At 41.6% G+C, this 5,730-nt stretch overlaps 1 protein-coding gene across 4 annotated transcripts in view; it reads right to left on the bottom strand.

Moving 5' to 3' along the window:
• The window catches only part of LOC121719407 (NACHT, LRR and PYD domains-containing protein 3-like), an 851,137-nt gene that overhangs the window by 96,911 nt on the left and 748,496 nt on the right, over positions 1–5,730 (bottom strand). The window lies entirely within an intron of this gene.

A 5,730-nucleotide genomic window follows, 5' to 3' on the forward strand; every position in this document is an offset into this window, starting at 1 on the left:
TTCTCACTTCCGCTATTTCTTTCTGACAGATAGACTGCGCTTTCATTAGCCTACTTTATCCCTTTGCCCGTTGTCCTTACATTTAACCAGCAAACTTCCATCCCTCAATACCTTCGCCATTTCACTCTCCCCACAAGCCTTCTTCAACCCCGTAGTCAAAGCAGCTAAACCAATATCCCTAACATCATTATCTTCCTTAAATTTAAGTAAACTAGATGTACCGCATAGCGGTACAAAATATGACCGCCGCTCAGTCCTGTACATCCATTCCGCAAAAATAAATCACACTTCAATTTGTCTCCATCTTTTACTCCATCCCCCACTCTTGAAACTTTTGTGTATGCTTGTTTGGCATGCCTGAGTGTGTGTGTGTGCGGCTGCACAGAAAGTAGCCTACTTGTGCTGAAAAGGTGAATAGATTGTAGAATAGCCAAAGAAGATGTAGCATTGTTATAAAACCTTTAAAATCTCTAAACAATCACAAGTAGGGCAGGTCATCACAGTTCATCCATTGCAACTGGATTGATGAAAGGTCACTTACACCTGTAGGCTACATTGTATTTGGGAAAAGCAAAAGGTATCAGCATAATGTTATTTATTTATTTATTTATTTTTTATGTATTTATAAACAAAAACATCTCTGTCAGTTCCATGCCGTTTTCAACAGCTATCAAAAACAAAGGTCATTTTTGGATGGATGGATTTTTTGTGAATATTTCTTCTTCTACATAAGATTTTAGTCATCTTTAGTTCATGTAATACTTTATTGTCAATGCACAAATTAAGTAACAGTAGTCTGAAACGTTATTGTTAATGCACAAATTAAGTAACAGTAGTCTGAAACGAAATGCTGTTTTACATCTAACCAGTGGTGCAAATAACTGACATGTCCAAATGGGCCTTGATGAAATGCGTCGCTAGACTGTTCATACACATTTTAACGGGCCAAAGTTGAAGAGCTTTTGTCCGTTATTGTTCGTGCAAATATAGGCTGATTCATGTTCCCTTGCATTGTGTAACTGAGGTCCATGGCTAGTCTGGCTTTCATCAGACCAAGCTCAATCTTTTAAGAAATCAAAAAATAAATAGCGGGCAGATCAGGCTGGGTTCACCCAGCCTAGTCCATAGGCACCCGATATTGTTTAATTTTCAGATTGAGATATACACGCTCTGGCTATTCTAAATGCAAAAATGCATTAGGGAGTTATGACAAAACTGTAACTAACAAACTAGATCCTAATAGAAAGCTGTTAGCTTCCCTAAGCTACAGGTAGGATTATAAGGTAGGCCTATTTACAACATAAATTGTCAATAGGCTATGCTGGCGACACAAATAAAATCTCCTTTGGAAACCAATGGCTTACGACTTACAGTATCAAGCGGACTTAAACTGCCATATCGTGGCGAAAAGTTGTAATAACATTCACGCAGTTCCATGAGTCAAGGAAAGCGCGAATGAAGTAGCCACTTCTAAATGGGACCCACTACACAGTAGCTTAAGGTGTGTTGCTAAAGCAGCCATAATGAAATGAAGGTGTCATTGTTTGGATACTTCACACACACGTGCTTTTTAATTTCACAGACTACAACTACCAAGCTGGAATCAAAGCACATCGCAAATGAGTGATTATGAGCCAGGTTGATGTGGGCCCTTGAGACCAACATACCATAAAAGATTCACAGAGAACTGTGTCTGCCCTACCCTCCTTTCGGGGGGTCCAGTCCAGCGGGGGGGCTGCAGATGAAAACGAAAAATGACGGTTCCATGCTATCCATGTGGGGGTACATGCCCACCAAGTTTTGTGTACCCCGGTCTTTCAGTGTCCCGGGAATCCTTGTTGGTGTACGTCACTAAATGTACACATAAATTAATTTATTGTAAGGCCCCCCATGAACGAAAGTACACAAAACTTGGCATGCATTCAGAGGGTGTCATAATGATCTTACACTTTTAATTTCGTGCAGTTTTGACCTTGTCAGCCAGAGATATTGAGATGAAAACACCTAATTTTTTGCTTTTTAATTTTTAACTAGGTGGCGCTATACATGAAATAAGTGGTAATGGGATGGGTTGACATGCCCCCTTAAGACCAACATACAAAAAAAAGGTGGACCTCCTAGGCCCTACGGTTCTCGAGATATTCACAGAAAACTGTCTCCGGCCACCTACAGGCCAGTTGGTGTATAGTAACATAAATTAATTTATTGTGTGGCCCCCCATTAACGGAATTCCACAAAACTTGGCGTGCATTCAAAGGGTGTCATAATGATCCTACACTTCCAATTTCGTGCAGTTTTGACTATGTTAGGTCACAGATACCTTCAATTACACCACCTCATTTTTACTTTTTTGTGTTTAACTAGGTGGCGCTATACATGAAATGAGTGGTTATGGAATGGGTTGACATGGCCCCTTGAGATCAACTTACAAAAAAAAATGGTCCTCCTAAACCCTACGGTTTTCGAGATATTCACAGAAAACTGTGTCTGCCCTACCCTCCTTTCGGGGGGTCCAATTCAGCGGGGGGGCTACAGATCAAAACGAAAAACGATGGTTCCATGCTATCCATGTGGGGTTACATGTCCACCAAGTTTCGTGTACCCCGGTCTTTCAGTGTCCCGGGAATCATTGACGGAAATTTGGGCATGCGAAAAAGAAAAAAAAAAAAAAAAAAGAAAAAGAAAAAAAAAAAAAAAATCTGACTAAACCTATATGACCGCCGCTTCGCTGCGCGGCGGTCATAATTATAGTAAATCTATGCGCTAGTTTTACAAAATAGTGAATGAATTGAGGGCTCATTCCCTAAATTGACCCTTTTACTGCCTATGTCATCAACATTTTTGCATGCTTGATGGAGCCTAAGTGATGTGCTACCCTATTCATTGAGACCAGAGTACAGTTGTCAACTTTCTCAACCCCAAATGAGGGACACTTTCAGCCAAAAAATGTTTCAGATGATAACAATGACATTTCTTATTGATATACATCTCTTAAGAAATACTACCAATTTGATGCTGTTTAACTTATTTACAAATGGTGCACTGTCACTTTAAGATCATTGTCTACACATTCATTAGATTTTGCCAGCTCCATTCAAACACTCTATGACTAGTCCACAAACTCTAACATTGTTTGTGCCACATTTATTCACCTTATTCCGCGCGCAAACATGGGGGCGCTAGCTTTGCCCACATTGTCTCCGAACTTCCCATTGAGCAGTACATCCATTGCGATACATTGAGATAGCAGAGCTCTATCGAGATGACTGGCATCATATATTATGGGTCATCCTAAAGTTAGGAACGTTTATTTAGGATTTTGGTGACTTAAGACATTTCTGTTATACAGCTTTCCTATCTGAAGTTAGGAAAAAGTTAGCCGCTGTTCTGTAAGTTAGCCTCTCTATCCTCTTCTGCCGTGTTATCCCAATGAAGCTAACTAGACGTAGCTAGCCGACCGGAAGTTTAAAGACAACCTGGAATTTAGAAAAATGGGCGGGGCTGAATAAGGTGAATAGCACAATATTAACAATGATAAGCATACTATTAAGTTGGTATAAACAACCTTCATTCCTTTGTAAATAGAAGCATGTAATGACATGATGCTAACTAGATATTTTCTGTTTGCAATTATGAACCTGGGGCCCATTGCACAAAACTAGGATAAGGGATTAAGCCGGGATATCTTGATTATCCTGGCTCAATTTATCTGTGATCCAGTTGCACAAAAGCGGGATAGGGGGCAGCAGTTATGGTATAAGTCACCATGGCAATTTATTCTGTGGAGCTAGCCTGCTCCAGACCAGGCTAAGTTACAGGATCAATTTAATCTCATCCCTTATCTCAGTCAGCAGTCACCACAACGGAAACCAATAGTTATTCCACTGCCCACTACACATTGTTATCACATATAACTAGACCCACTGTCATTATTTAAATGTTTGTGATCATAAATTAACTTTTACATACTCGCCATTCCTGACCTGTCATGCGACAATGTGACATCACAGGAGCGCCGTAACCATTTTGCGCATGGTGGTCACGACACTAGTTGCAATATTCTCCTAAACAGAGGTGTTGCTGTTTGTGGCGGTTGTGAAAAGGCTATCGCTACCTACTTTACACCGTAGAAGAAGCAATGAAGCCGCTCTAGTTGCCATGGTGAATCAGTGAATCTGTGATCGGTGGCAGGGTCTATTTGAGAGAGCCGTGAGCGCGCACTTATCCAGGATAGGTTTCACCTGGCTTGATGAATCCGTGTCTGCTCATCCTGGCTTGATCTTTGTGCAACCAATTAAGCCTGTACGCTCTTGTTTTGGATTCATTGAGTGCAGCTCAGTATAACTTTTCCCAGATGTCTTAATTCTGCTTTTGTGCAACGGGCCCCTGGCAGCCACCTAGCTGTCTGAGTGGAATGTGTTTCAATTGGCATATCATGTGCTTGACGTAAATGCTAGTCTAAGGGAAACAAATTATTGAAGACTTCAAGACTCACCGATTTCATTACACAAATGCAAAAAACACTCTTCATATTCTATCACAGTCCAAATCACAGTGTGTGCATCCTGTCAAAGTGCTCTCTCACATTATAAATGGTCATTAGTGGGAACCTGATAACTGTGCAATCTCCTCTAGCGTTGTTTTTGTTGTCCTCATGGTTTCCTTTTAAAAGTTTATCATATTAAAAAGGATAAAAAAATGATCAACAATGACAAGCCAGCTGGAACCTGCCACGTGCTCAGACGCCTTCCCAATTAAAACAAGTAGGATAGATTGAGGAAATTCAAAGATAACGTTCAAGTTAGATCTGCTGCATAATGGAGACTGAGAGTCAAAAAAAAGTATCATCCTTATGTAAGATGCTGTTGGTGCATTTTGACATTGTAATTCTCTAAGAAGAGTGAAAAGAAGTTTGCAGTAAAGCTTCTCTGGCTAAATTGTGGTGCTCCCTGAGCGAGTCTGTCCCTTGGTGCCTTACGCGCAGTGCGAGATGCGAGTGGTGGTAGCAGCGGCACTGGACACTTTGTTCCAGGTGCGTTTCTAGTAGCCTACTATTGGCCATTGACAACTAGACAAGGCCGATGAGGCTGTGATTGAAATTCGGAACTGGAGCTGTCTCTTACGGGACAACTCAAAATCACCCAAAAAAACGGGATGTCCTGGACAATTCGGGACGGTTGGCAACCCTAGACCAGAGGGTTTGCCACAGGCATACCCTGTAAGATACCGAAAGGATATAGATATTCCACAACCAGTAGGCCATAGCAATCCCCATAGACGTTTTCTTCTATTGAAGTCAGAAGACTAATGCTTCAGTTTGAGCTTAAGCTGCTGGTTGTGTCCCTTTTATGTGGTGGCCAAAATGTTTACAGTAACTCACACACACACAGACAGAGCGAGCAAGTGGCATACATTCAGATCTGTCACACACATACTGTATGTTGTCAGGAGGGGATGTTTGGATAAAGCTACCCCTCTATTTTCCCCTTGTCTCTCTCTCTGTCATATCTCCCCTACTCTCTCTCTCTCTCTCTCTCTCACTCGCTGTCTCTGTCTCTCTGTCTCTCCTTCTCTCTGTATCTTTCTGGGAAAAAGAGAAACCAGAAAAACAACACCGCACCGCCACCAGACTGAACACCCACTCAGCCAATGGCACGGCTTCTGTCCCTGGAAACAGCCAATGGCACAGCTGCTCTCCAATGCCTCAGCCAATGCCGTTGTTTCCCTCTA

Source organism: Alosa sapidissima, chromosome 9, assembly GCF_018492685.1.
Source record: "Alosa sapidissima isolate fAloSap1 chromosome 9, fAloSap1.pri, whole genome shotgun sequence".
Classification (NCBI taxonomy): domain Eukaryota; kingdom Metazoa; phylum Chordata; class Actinopteri; order Clupeiformes; family Clupeidae; genus Alosa; species Alosa sapidissima.